Genomic DNA, 14,197 nt, shown 5'->3' on the forward strand with positions numbered 1-14,197 from the left:
CATTGGGTATGTTTTAGTTTTGTTGGTTGTTTCCTTCACTGTGTAAAAGCTTTATTCTTTTGATGTAGTTTCAATAATTAATTTTTGTTTCCCTTGTCTCAGGATACATATCCAGAAAGAAGTTGCTACAGCCAATGTCAAAAAAGTTACTGCCTGGTCTCTCTTCTAGGATTTTCATGGTTTCATGTGTCACATTTAAGTGATTAATCCATTTTGAATTTATTTTTGTGTATGGTGTAGGAAAGTTTCATTATTTCCATTATTTCCATTATTCAGTTTCATTATTTTCCATGTTGCTGTCCAGTTTTCCCAGCACTATTTGTTGAAAAGACTCTCTTTTTCCCATTGGATATTCTTCCCTGCTTTGTCAAAGATTAATTGGCCACATAATTAGAGATTCGTTTGTGGGTTTTCTATACTGTTTTGTCTGTTTTTGTGCCAGTACCATACTTTTTTGATTACTACCACTTTGAAATATAACTTGAAGTCTGTAATTGTGATGCCTCCAACTTTGCTTTTCTTTTCCAAATTGTTGTGGCTATTCAGGGTCTTTTGTGGTTACATATAAATTTTAAAATTGTTTGTTATAGTTCTGTGAAAAATGCTGTGAGTATTTTGATGGGGATTGCATTAAATGTGTAGATTGCTTTGGACAGTATAGACATTTTAATAATGTTTGTTCTTCCAATGAATGATCATGGAATGTCTTTCCATTTTTGTGTCATCTTCAGTTTCTTTCATGAGTGTTTTATAGTTTTCAGAATATAGGTCTTTCTCCTCTTTGGTTAGGTTTGTTCCTAGTATCTTACTGTTTTTGGTGCAATTATATATGGGATTAATTTCTTAATTTCTTTCTCTTCTGCTTCATTATTTGCATATAGAAATGCAATAGATTTCTGTATATTGATTTAGTGTACTGTGACTGTACTGAATTCATTTATTAGTGGTAGCAATGTTTTGGTGGAGTCTTTCGGGGTTTCATATAGAGTATCATGTCCTCTGCAAATAGTGAAAGTTTTACTTCTTCCTTGCTGATTTGGATGCCTTTTTTTTCTTTTTGTTGTCTGATTGCTGTGGGTAGGACTTCTAGTACTACACTGAGTAAAAGTGGTGAGAGTGAACAGCCCTGTCTTGTTCCTGACTGTAGAGGAAAACCTCTCAGTTTTTCCCCACTGAGGAGGCTATTAGCTGTGGGGTTTTCATATATGACCTTTATTATGTTGAGGTATGTTCCCTCTAAATCTACTTTGTTGAGAATTTGTATCATGAATGGATGTACTTTGTCCAATGCTTTTTATGCATCTATTGAAATGATCATATGGTTCTTATCCTTTCTTTTTTGATGTGATATATCATGTTGATTGATTTGTGAGTATTGAACTACCTTCGAAACCCAAGAATAAATCCCCTTGATCTTGGTGAATTATTCTTTAATGCATTGTTGGATTCAGTTTGCTTGTATTTTATGGAGAATTTTTGCATCCATGTTCATTGTGGTTATTGGCCTATAGGTCTCTTTTCTAGTGCTGTCTTTATCTGGTTTTGGTATCAGGGTAATGCTGGCCTCATAGAATGAATTTGGAAGTTTTCCTTCCTTTTGTATATTTTGGAATAGTTTGAGAGTAATAGGTATTAACTCTTCTTTAATGTGTTATAGAATGTGTCTATGAAGCCATGTGGTCCTGGACTTTTGTTTCTTGGGAATTTTTTGATTACTGATCTAATTTCTTTGCTGGTTATTGATCTTTCAAGTTTTTTATTTATTCCTGTTTCATTTTTGACAATTTATAGGTCTCTAGGAATTCATCCATTTCTTCTAGGTTGTCTAATTTGTTGGCATATAGTTTTTCATAACATTCTCCTTTCTAAAATTTTTTTTAATGTTTATTTTTGAGAGAAAGAGAGAATGTGAGTGGGAGAGGGGCAGAGAGAGAGGCAGACGCAGAATCTGAAGCAGGATCCAGGACTGGAGCTGTCAGGACAGAGCCTGATGGCCCATTGTGGGGCTTGAACTCATGAATTGTGAGATCATGACCTGAGCCGAATTTGGACACCTAATCGACTGAGCCACCCAGGCGCCCCCATAAATATTCTCTTATAATTGCTTGTATTTCTGTGGTGTTGGTTGTTATTTCTCTTCTCTCATTTGTGACTTTATTTGGATTGTTTCTCTTTTCTTTTTGATCAATCTGGCTAGAGGTTTATCAATTTTATTAATTTTTTCAAAGAACCAGCTCCTGTTTCATTGATCTGTTCTTCTATTTTCTGTGATTTCCTTCTTGACCCATTTATTTTTTTAGTAGCATGTTATTTAGCCTCCATGTATTTGTGGTCTTTCCAGATTTTTCTTGTGTTTGTCTTCTAATTTCATAGTGTTGTGGTCAAAAGAGATGCATGGTGTGACTTCAGTTTCCTTGAATTTGTTGAGGTCTGTTTTGTGGCCTAATATGTGATCTATTCTAGAGAATGTCCCATGTGCACTTGAAAAGAATGTGTATTCTGCTGTTTTAGGATGGAATGTTCTGAATATATCTGTTAACTCCATATGGTCCATTCAAAGTCATTGTTTCCTTGTTTATTTGCTCTTTAGATTATCTGTCCATTGATGTAAGTGGGATATTAAAGTCCCCTACTATTATTGTGTTATTATCAATTAGATCCTTTATGTTCATTATTAATTGTTTGATGTATTTGGGTCCTCACATATTTGGGTGAATAAATATTTAAAATAGCTATATCTTCTTGTTGGTTGTCCCCTTTATTACTATATAGTGCCCTTCTTTGTCTCTTGTTATAGTCTTTGTTTAAAGTCTAGTTTGTCCAATATAATACTCTAGCTTTCTTCTGCCATCCATTTTCATGATAAATGTTTCTCTATCCCCTCACTTTCAATCTGCAGGTGTGTTTAGGTCTAAAATGAGTCTCTTGTAAGCAGCATATATATGGGTCTTATTTTTTTAATCCATTCTGATACCTTATGTCTTTTGATTAGAGCATTTAGTCCATTTAAATTCAAAGTAATCATTGATAGACATGTATTGATTGCCATGTTATTACTTGTTTTGTGTTTGTTACTGGAGATGTTCTCTGATCCATTCTTGTCTTTCTGTTTTTTAATGTTTTGCTGATTTTCTTTAGTGATATGTTTGGATTTTTCTCTTTCTCTTTTGCATGTTTATTAGCAGTTTTTGATATATGGTTACTATTAGGTTTGTATATAACATCTTCTGCACATAGCAGTCTATATTAAGTTGATGGTTATTCAAGTTTCAACCCATTCTTTTCTCCTCTCATCAACATGTTTTAGGTATTTGTTATTATATTTTATATCTTTTTTATAAAAAAATATTTTTAATGTTTATTTATTTTTTGGAGAGAGACAGATAGAGCAGGAGCAGTGAAGGGGCAGAGAGAGAGGGAGACACAGAATCCAAAGCAAGCTCCAGGCTCCAAGCTGTTAGCACAGAGCCTGATGTGGGGTCTGAATTCACTAGCTGTGAGATCATGACCTGAGCCAAAGTTGAACACTTAACTGACTGAGCCACCCAGGCTCCCTATATTTTACATCCTTTTTTTTGGTGTGTGAGTTAATTGACTTCTCCATAAATGTTCATTTTTACTATTTTTGTGTTTCCTGCCTTTATACTGTCCCTTTTGTCTCTGCTTTCCCCTCAAAGCGTCCTCTTTAATATTTCCTGCAGGGCTACTTTAGTGGTTACAAACTCCTTTATTTTGTTTGTCTGGTAGACTCTTTAATTCTCTTTCTATCCTGAATGATAGCCTTGCTGGATAGAGTATTAGTGGCTGCAGATTTTTCCCATTCAGTGCATTGAATATATCATGCCACTCCCTTCTAACTTGCCAAGTTTCTTTTGAAAGATCACCAGCTAAACTTATGGATTTTTCCTTTGTAAGTTAATAACTTCTTTTGTCTTGCTTTCTTTAAGATTTTTCTTTATTATTATGTTTTGCAAATCTAATTACTATATGTCTTGATGTTGGCCTGCTTTTGTTGATTCCTCTTGTAACAACATAAGAAATTCAGCCCCTCTCATTTTCCAAGCCAATGGTTTTGGGGAAACATTTTCCTTGTGTGTTCACCTGTGTGTTCCTCTCTCTCTTGCCCTTCTCTGTGACTATGTCTCCTTCCCCATCACAGCACCCATGATTGGTTTCTCCCCTAAACCATGTCTCTGATCTTCCTACTTTTCCTGAATGTGGCTTCTTCTCTCCCTTTAGTTGTGGAGTTTATTCTGACAGTCTTCAGGTTGATTTTTGGGATATCTAGCTTTGTGAGCCTAGGCTCCTCCTAGTCCATTGCTATCTTCGTGCTCTCTTCTGGAGTTTTTTATTTTAAAATAAAACAGGATGCATGTTTCTTTATTTTATTTAAGATGAATAATAGTGGACGTGCTTTATTGAACAAAATTTTATGTCCTTTCATATCTAATATGGCATAAATAATAGTAATATAAAATTTAAAGGTCATGATGATCATATAATTCCAGAGCTAAGAGAATATATTTCTTTAAAATATAGCAAATAAGTCTCTCAGGGTAGAGTTTTAGGTGCCAACTTTGCATTTGCACTAGCCAGAGAGAAAGTGTTACTTTATTTTTTTTTTTTTAATTTTTTTAACATTTATTTATTTTTGAGACAGAGAGAGACAGAGCATGAATGGGGGAGGGTCAGAGAGAGGGAGACACAGAATCTGAAACAGGCTCCAGGCTCCGAGCTGTCAGCACAGAGCCCGACGCGGGGCTTGAACTCACCGACGGCGAGATCATGACCTGAGCCGAAGTCGGCCGCTTAACCGACTGAGCCACCCAGGCGCCCCTAGAAAGTGTTACTTTAAATTTTGTTCCCTGTGTACTTTGTCTGCCTGATCCTAGTCTTGGCCCTAAACATGTCCTGGTTCTATCGCTTATGAAGTCTGTGGCCTTGGAGGTGTAAATTACTCTCTCTAAACCTTAGTTTCCTCATGAACAGATGGTGGCATCTTGAGAACTTTAATTTCATGACAGTGTGCAGATGAGGGGAATACAAAAACAGAGAACCCATTAACAAGTTTTGAGGAATCATAAACTTACAGAGTAGTAAGTGGTAAACTAACCTGATAAATTTAATTCTTTCATTTTATTGAGGAGGACTTACTCAAGAAAATGCAAAGACTTATCCAAGATCATTAATTTATTTTGAGCAGAACCAATGCTGGAGATGTTTCCAGGATTCTGTTTAGCATTCTTTCCATTTTACCCCATTTACTAGACAGCATAGTGAGTAGCTTGGAGACTCTTGGAATGTGGATGAAACAAATGGATTCAGAGAAGTTTGTAGAAGAAGAATTGATTGGTGATCAGTCAAGTGATGACTTGGCAGTCATAAAAGATAGATGGCTACAATTTAGACCCCTGATAAGTAAAGAGAATAATTCCATCAACTGAAATAAGCAATGGAAGTTGGTAGGAAAGATGGTGAGTTAGCAAAGGATTGGAGTAGGGGAAAACGTACTTAGGCTAGGATGTGAAAGATTTTGATAATATGTGACTAAGAACTTCTTGTGAAGGAAGACTTCTAGGGGTTTGTAATAGGATATTTATGCAAACTGAGAAAAACTTTCTGTGATAGTCTTTAAAAATAGGGTAGTTTTCTGGGATGGCTTAAGTGTAGCATTCCTTGTAAGCAAGAATTTGTTTTCAGTAATTCCTCAAACTCCATCTGAAGCCTGCGATTCTTTGAAGTTCTTAGATTTAGTGCACTTGGCTTGTAAAATGGATGTTGGTTATGGGACGTAAAAATATGAAGGATTTGAAATGACCTTTTAAATGGGAGAGGAATCAGCTATGCCATATCAGAGGGGTTACTATGGTGTAACCTTTTCAAATCCTGCAGGTGGTAGTGCTTTTAAAGTTCTAAGAATCTGAAATTTCATCCTTGCACTAACTATCTGTAGCTGGCATGTCTCCCAAGGCAGTTACAGAGAAGGAAGACACTTTATCAAGAGGCAGCATCTGCACCAGAGAGCTAGGAAGGTTCTTGAGCCTACTTTTCGTCAGCAAAAAGAGAAGATGAGCCTGACCAAGTGGTTGTCTCAACAGTTTCCTGCTGAAGACAATTTGTATCCTAAAGAAGTTACATATAATATCTTTTTACTTACCTGGCTCAATTAGTAAATGGTTATATTTTCATCACTGTTGGCTTTCTTCAAACATAACCATAGACTCAAAATACTTTTAGACAAAAAAATGATTTTAAGGAAAATACTATATTTTAGTCTTTATTATTGTGAGAGAAAGCAGAGTGACCAGAAATGAGGTTTCAAAATCCTACTTTGAATTATCCTAGGCTGGGACCCAGAAGAGCAATTTTTACTGTGGAAACATGTGAGTCTTAGTGAACCAAACCAAATACATTTGCTATATGTCAGTGGAGTAGTTTATCTGCAGCATCTTGATGAGAGAGAGCTTGGGGGGCAACTAATCCATTAACTACAGTGATGGGTAGCCCTCAGGAAGAATGTGTTCAGATCTATGGTCTTTTCTTGATGGCGTACAGATTTTATTTCAATGACTAATACAGAGTAGTCCAAAGGACAGGGGTCAGAAGTGATTAATAGTATCAATTTAGGCAAAGCAGAGAAACATTGGCGGTAATTATTTCTGTAGATGAGTAGCAGTGTCATCGTAGGAAAGCCTTCATTGAAATTGGTGATTTGTGGGTGGTGACTTCCCTCAGTATCTCTATTTAGATAGGATGGAGAGGGTCTACAGGAATGAAGTTTTGTGTCCTGGATCTTAGGGCGTTTGAAGAGGGTGATGCTGAAATGATGGCAACATTATGGGATGTGTTCACAAGCCTAGTCTATGGGTAATCTTCAGCTTCTCCAGCTTTGAAAGGACTAAAGAATGCAGAACCATTTTGGTACCAGGAAGGTTTTGCATCTTTGTGAGCAATTGCAAGCAGGAATTTTGGTATACAGAAATCTTTCATCCAAATAATGGCATACCGCAAATGAATTAGAACTATTCTTTTTCTGTGACATTAATTATTTCATGTTATTGTCCTATAGTCTCTGCCCATTTCACGGAGAAATGTTGGCTCAGACTCTTGATGAAAAGTTAGGCAAGTTTTGTCACAACCAGGCTATCTATTTATTAAAGTTTATTTTATTTATTTTGAGAGAGAGTGAGGGGGGAGAGATGGGACAGAGAGAAAGAGAGAGAGAGAATGCCATGCAGGCTCTGCACTGTCAGCATGGAGTCTGATACAGGGCTTGAACCTACAAATTGTGAGATCATGACATAAGCTGAAATTAAGAGTTGGTTCGCGTAACTGCCTAGGCCACCCAGGAGCCCCACAACCATGCTTTTAGTAGTGTTTTGGATATGAAATTTATTTATTATTTATTTATTCATCATGTATTTTCAGCTGAACACTAGAGCATATATGAGGGCCGAAGAAATGAAGACAAAATGATAGAACAAATTATGATGGACTCTTATGTGACAAGCCAATGAAAGTAGATTTTATTTCTAAGACATGGGGAGTAATGGAAGGGTCAAGAGAAGCATTGAGAGCAAGCTGAAACAACAGAGGTCTGTTAGCTTTATACAGCTTTCATGTTATGCCTGAATAGTGTTTTAAAACATAACATCCAGCAAGAGTGATGCTGGATTGGATACTATCTGTTTTGTACGTATTGCATCATACCTGGTGTCCTACTCCTATTTATGTTCATTGCACAGCTCTCAAAGACATTACTGTTTGCAATTCCTGATCTAGATGTATGCATCTGATACCATATAAAAACACTGTATCTTTTTACCTTACATAAATATGGCCAAGTCTGACCAACCTACAAGTTCAAATAAAGTCTCATTAACATTATTGCTAAATAATTATGGTTCTTCTATATACCTGACTACACATCTTAGCACCACCTATTTCTTAAAATCTCCATGATGTCTCATATGTGCACATGAAAAAAAAAATCACTCATGTTTCCTACCATGCTGCCACCAAGTCATTTGGAGTAGGTATCGCATTGCAACCCCTGCAGTTGATGCCTTTCTGGGAAAGCAGCTTCCTTGGTCTCTGTTGGCCTCAGGGGTGCTTGGCCACTGCTCTGCAGCCCTCACCAGATGTTTCCAGTCTTATTCAGAACAGTGGTGGGGATGCTTCTTTTTCCATATTCATTTAAAAGTTTTATCTAGGTGCCAGAGCCCATGATCTCAGAGTTTGACTGGAAAATAGAAGCTTTAGCTCTGAATCCAACTTTTCTTCCTTATATGCTGCAAAACCTATCTTTAGAACTGTCTGGCAGAAGGATGCCAGGGCATCACATTATTTATCGTTTTTTTCCCTCTGGTTTTCCCTAGGTCCTTCCAATCTCCAACTCCCACATACTTCCTATTTCCTCCTTTCAGTGAGGAAATACAAAAAGCTTGAATGCATTTCAACTTGTCCAAGCGGACCCTCAATTTTGGAAGAGGACTTTAGTCTCTCAAACAGATAAGGGAAGCTATTTTTGAAGTAGTGAGACATGGGAGTAGATTAATATTACTTAGGTTAAGTAACAGACTTCATTTTCATGCTGTTATAATTTGAACGTGTGCCAATGATCACATCAATATCAATGTACCTGCAAGCACCATCTTTGCATAACCTCCGTTTTAAAGGTTGGGTCTGCTCTTCATCTACGCTAGTAAATTCTACCTAAATACTCTTTCCTTGTTAGCTTTGGTTTACTGATACCACTACAGTTAAGCTAGTCTATATTCAATTCTTTGCAACCCTTCTCCATGGGAGTGAAAGACCCTGTGTTAGTCTTGCCTTCTGATGTCTTTCCCCATCTTTTCCAAACGTGTCAAAACTCAATTCAGCACTTCTGTCTAGGAATCTTCTCTTGCTTAACGATGTCTTGTTTAGTCAGTGCCGTTATCTTAGTTCATCACTGTCTGAAAGGTTTTTTAGGGACCACTGTTTTCTTGAAAGATATCAATAAGTGTTCTTTCGGAGGTGTAGGGAAATAAATTCATGGTAAACTAAATTTGGTTCATTCTGCTCCCTATATCTATCTTTTTTAATGCACTTGAATATATTAAATGTTCTAAGAACTTTTTCAGTAAGGAAACTAACTTTGTATCCAATCTTATTAATATAAGCTCCAATACTTATGTTACATTTGTTATATATTGCAGACGTTAAATTGCAGATTTCTTAAAAGTAAATATCCTTAATTTTTGTCACAGCTCTCCTTAGTACCTGATTCAATACTGTGTATAATTCAGCTAAACTGACATATTACAAGCTAGGCACCATGCTAGGTCCTACAAGTTCAAGGATGAATAATTTTTGTAAAGATTTATGGATAACAGGTAGCTTTCAGTGAACAGTATGTTGCTGGTATTCAGCATTTATTGAATTATGATTGCCTTGGAGTTTGATTTTCAATTCTAACTGTAACACTTTACATGCTATATCTCTGTCCCCATTTAAGAATCTGTTAATCTTTTTTCCCTTGTTGTTATTATGCAATTATGAAAAGATTTTTAAAGATATTTGGAAACCAAGGTAAAATGACCAAAATGTTACACAGGATTTATAATTTTGTTTTCTGTTTCACTTTGATTATGCAAATGTAGAGTATAAATTTATTTATTCTTTGGAATCTAATATTTTGTTAAATTAGAAATAGAGAATTTCTAACAGAAGGGGCACCTGGGTGGCTCAGGCTCAGTCCATTAAGCATCTGACTCTTGATTTCGGCTCAGGTGATCTCAAGGTCGTGAGACAGAGCCCCTGGAAGGGCCGTGGGTGGAGCCTGCTGAGGATTCTCTCACTCCCTCTCCCTCTGCCCCTTCCCTGCTTGGATGCGTGCACATGCTCACTCACTCTCTTTCTCTCAAAAGAAAACGAAAAAAGAAAAGAAAATTTCTCACAGGAGGAATCAAGGGATGGTAAAATAGCCGGACAAGTCTTTAAAATGGCATTCCTAAAACTCTCATGTTCCCAAAGCAGGAAGCGATAAGAGATATACATAATGGCAGGAAGAGGTGAGTGAAATATTTTATTTCACTGCTGGTAAAAATATGAGGGTGCTATTGTGGTTATTGAAGGAGTTTGGGCTCAGTGGATGACGATGTGCTAATTGATAACTACACAGAAGATTGCTAGTTTTTGGACCCAAGAAGGAGACAGAGTTCAAAGGGACCCCCTGTTACTCAAGAATTTGCAGTAGTGTTCTACCGTACGAGTTTATAATCCATTTGCAGTTAAAAGAATTACGGTCAAAACAGAAATAGGTCTTGGTTCATTTTGTAATTCAGTAAACACTGCTAGATCTCTATTTGATGTCATCAGTGTGTGAGGCCCAGTAGTGGTGATGCTGGTTGTGGTGGTGGTTAAATAGAAATTAATACATTCTGAAGAGAATATAGTCCTTTGGAGAGAAGAAAAGCTTGATGACATATGGAAAGCTTGACAACACGACCTGATAGAGTATGTAAAATATGTTGCTACTACGTGATAGAGAAAAACACAACAAAATGTTGAAAAACGTTTTGAGGAGTGGACTGGGTTCACTCTAACTAATTTGGGAGGATGAAGAGCTCCTAGACAAACCATTAAGACCCACGAAAAACCAGACACAAAATAAGTAGTTTGAGGAGGTGTAGGAAAACAAATATTAAGGTTAAAATATTGGCAAGTGAATGCACGTGTTATGTCACAGAGGAAAGGTTGAAGAAGAAACTACTTCCGGAGTCAAATAAGGCTTTTCTCATAAAATATGAACTCTTACCTTTTGCTGAAGCAGAACCACATTCTACAGAATAGTAGTGATCTTTGACGTGGTGTCCATGGCAAATAGCGAGATGTGTCAAGATTCTTACCGCCTACCAACTTCTACATGCTTCTACTAATACACCAAGAAGAAAATGATACCACTGAGAAAAAGAAGTAGAATGTGTTTCTTGTAAATTTTAATTCAAATATAGAAACAGAATGGTTTGAGTATATAGGCAGAAATTAAAAAAAAAAAATTCTTCCTGCTTTTGAAAGTCAAGAGTTTGGAACAGAAAGTTGAACAAGGGAAGTGAAACACTGACTTCACAAATAATGTTGAAGAACATGATTTTTTTGATACCATTGCTTATGATGAAAAACACATGGGTCTGTCAGGAGGAGGAAATGTCTCATTACAGCTTGTGGGTCTGTCAAGATGATCTCAGATTGGAGAAGAGAATTTAAAATTTAAGAGGGTTTTGGCATAAGAAAAGCAAAAGGAGCAAAGATGCCAAGTGTTTCTTAGGAAAAACTATTAGACACTATTCTAAGAGCCTCAAATGTCTAACTCCCAAAATATAATTGTTTACCAAAATAAGACAAATATTTCAGAAGAATGCTACCACCTGGCTGTCCTCGAGGACTATCCCTGATCACAGTGCCTGCTGCTGCCTACTGCTGCCAGACCCAGGTCTGGGTCCCATTGTTCATGGAGGCTAAAATGGGCCTCTCCATGGCCCTTCTGGAGGGTCTTGCTTAGGCTTCTGCCCACGTCCTCTGGAACCATGATGAACTTAGTTTCATTTCTTTGTCCTGGGTCTGCCTAATTCCAGAATCTTCCCTTTCTGAAGCAGCCTAAGTTTTGGCAAGTCCAATGCTGAATTGCTCTTATGTTTATGAATCAAACATACTAAGGAGACGTGTTTTATAATAAAAGCTTCAGAGAGCTTCTTTTTTTAAAATTTTTGTTTATTTTTGAGAGAGAGAGAGAAAGAGAGAGAACAAACAGGGGAGGAGCAAAGAGATAGGGAGACACAGAATTTGAAGCAGGCTCCGGGATGTCAGCACGGAGCCCGCCATGGGGCTTGAACTCACAAGCCGCGAGATCATGATCTGAGCCAAAGTCGGACACTTAACCGACTGAGCCACCCAGGCGCCCCCAGGGAGGTTCATAACTACTAAGATCATACGTGTTATTTTGTGACCTGTGTTAAAATCATGGATATAATTAATTTAAAGCTGAGACCACTAGGTGTTTCTGTCTTCAAGGATAGTCCCTAATAATCTGCCTATGGCAAATTACTGGGAACAGTCTAAAGATGTTTTCTGGCCTTTCCTAAGGGGTGAGGAGAGGAGTCCTTGATCTGTGAAGGGATGAGCATAGGACCTGGCCCTGATGGTGGAGGGGGAAGAGGGGTGGAGAATGTGGAGAGAAGAAAGAAGAGGGACACCCCATCCTAGAGTCAACCAAATACCCAATATTTGGGTCTGTCCTTTTAGCCATTACCCAAGCCAAACTCTTCTCTGGTCTGCACTTAATCTCATTTCCACTCCAAATTAGTTTTCCAAAGGAACTGTTAGTTTACTGAGATCAGACTGTGTGTGTGTGTGTGTGTGTGTGTGTGTGTGTGTGTGTGTGTATGTATGTTTAAATAAAAGTGGTAAAGGGGTGCCTGGGTGGCTTAGTCGGTTAAGTATCTGACTTCAGCTCAGATCATGATCTCACAGTTCATGATCTCTGAGTTTGAGCCCTGCATCAGGCTCTGTGCTGACAGCTCAGAGCCTGGAGCCTGCTTCAGATTCTGTGTCTCCCTCTCTCTCTGCCCCTCCCCCACTTGCACTCTCTCTCTCTCAAAAATAAACAAAACATTAAAAAAATTTAAAATAAATAAAAGTAGTAAATTGGGAGAGATTTGTTAAATACTCTGTGGATTCATAAAGACATTTGTGACAGATGTATTCTAACCCACATACAAGGACAAAGCTAAATTGTATATCTGTATTATAATGTTGCTTAAGTCAAATGTATGTATGAATAGTTAAATAAAAATATTTTATTAACATTTCAAATAATTTTCAAAGCCAGAGTTTTCTAAATGGCCCAATATAATAAAATGGGAAGTACTTTAGCCTTCTCATACTTCTCCAATTAAAAGTAATTTGCAGATATTCAGAAACTAAAACCTTTTAAAGTTTAAATTCTTATCTTCTCTATACAAAATGGCTATGAAAGATGCCATGAAATTGTGTGTGTGTGTGTGTGTGTGTGTGTTCTTAAAATGTCTTGAGTCAGATTATGCTAATGGCAATATTTCCATTTATTCAATCTAATATTTGGTTTTAGTGTTTACTCTTTCTCTTGCTGAGACAGAGCATCATGGATGAATCTTTTGATTGTTAAAGAAATGTAAAATAATTTTCTTTTCTAGCTTATATTTCTGATTTCTAGAAATCAAAGGTCTGAACTGTAAGTATTAACTTTAAAGTGGGGGGCAGGAAAAGGGCTAGGCTTTTAGCTCAAGGTGTATACACAAAATATTACTACATCAAATGTATCTGTGAGCATATATATCATTCAATAAAGGTATGTGAAACCTGATTCTCTAATCAAGAGAGAGACCATGTTATCAGAAATGTGGTAAAATAACTCAACTGATAGTTGTATTGTGGTGTCATAGTCACTGCCTAGAGATAAAGTTTAAGACAATACTTCTCAAACTTGAATGGGCGGCATATCAATCAGCAGGGGATCTTATAGAAATGTAAATTCTGCTTTAGTAGAACTGAGTGGGCCTTCATTACTGCATATCTAACAAGCTTTCAGGGAATGCCTCTGCTCTTGGTCCTTGGACCACACTTCCATTATGTGGAGGAGAGATTGGGGTAAATCTCATGATTCCACTCCATTTTTCTCTCTTTTCTCCCAACAGTGGGCTGACCTTCTAATCTACTCAAGCCAGGGTGAATTGATACCAACAGAGTAAGGTGAGGGAGTAGTTTCTTTAGCACTTTGCTGCAGATAAGTCAACTAAAAAGAAGGTACCTGTTCTATCATATATTAGCATGCTAAGATCACTCCTGGGCTACAACAAATAAAAAGATTGTTGGTAACATATGTATGACATGAGTTTTAATTTTTTTTTTAATTTTTTTTTTAGTTTTATATGGTTTTGTTAATAGTTAAAGGTAAAAAATTTGGAATTTTCTACCAAACTATGTGTTTATCACTAATATGTTGCTTAGTGATTTGAAAACAAGGACATTTTTTGCTTAGATTGAAAAAAACATACATAGAGTATAAATGGTTCAACACCGTCGCAATAATTTCTTTCTGGATTATCAAATTACATGCATACATTTCTTCTGATAATTGGATAGCTTATTATTTCCTACATATAAATGTATGAGTTCC

At 36.8% G+C, this 14,197-nt stretch overlaps 1 long non-coding RNA gene across 1 annotated transcript in view; it reads right to left on the reverse strand.

The window, feature by feature from the left end:
- LOC122240968 overlaps window positions 1-11,258 on the reverse strand; it is a 30,474-nt gene extending 19,216 nt beyond the window's left edge. The window contains exon 1 of the long non-coding RNA XR_006220831.1: window positions 10,802-11,258. This is a non-coding gene — a long non-coding RNA (uncharacterized LOC122240968). The remainder of the gene's footprint in view (window positions 1-10,801) is intronic.
- Window positions 11,259-14,197: the final 2,939 nt, after the last annotated feature.

This window comes from Panthera tigris, chromosome C1 (assembly GCF_018350195.1).
Source record: "Panthera tigris isolate Pti1 chromosome C1, P.tigris_Pti1_mat1.1, whole genome shotgun sequence".
Taxonomy (NCBI): Eukaryota; Metazoa; Chordata; class Mammalia; order Carnivora; family Felidae; genus Panthera; species Panthera tigris.